A 454-nucleotide genomic window follows, 5' to 3' on the forward strand; every position below is an offset into this window, starting at 1 on the left:
GAGATTTCTGAGGCCCCATTTAGCTTGACAGCCCCCAGGGTAGCAGAGCATATAGCTTAAGGAAAGGAGAAGAGAGAGCTAAGCTCGGAATACTCTGTAACTATAAGAAACACCTGTAAGATCTTGGTAATATGACACCTTGGTGATAAGGGCATGGGGAGGGATTCAGTTTTCCTAACATGAGAGCTTGAGAGATGAGAGCATCAGCGATTAGCAGTCTATACACCTGTGGTGCAAATAGCCACAGGATCACATCTATAAGTAGCTGCAGGAGAAGTCAGTCGGGGAGTGCGTACTCTTTCACAGACTCACTCACTCTGACTCTTTCACTTCTCCTGCTCGCAGGGCGTCTACCCCATGTCTCTCTAAGAAGACTGCTAAGATTCTCTCTCTTACTAAGACTGTTTCTCTCCCTCGAAGACTGTCTTTCTCTCTCTCTCCCTTTTGCTAAGGC

The 454-nt window shown here is 46.9% G+C and overlaps 1 protein-coding gene across 1 annotated transcript in view; it reads left to right on the plus strand.

The window, feature by feature from the left end:
- Positions 1-454, plus strand: part of MUC4 (mucin 4, cell surface associated) — an 81,818-nt gene that overhangs the window by 78,199 nt on the left and 3,165 nt on the right. The gene's annotated exons all lie outside the window — the stretch shown is intronic.

Source organism: Otolemur garnettii, unplaced genomic scaffold (assembly GCF_000181295.1).
Source record: "Otolemur garnettii isolate 467f Iridium unplaced genomic scaffold, OtoGar3 scaffold00310, whole genome shotgun sequence".
Taxonomy (NCBI): Eukaryota; Metazoa; Chordata; class Mammalia; order Primates; family Galagidae; genus Otolemur; species Otolemur garnettii.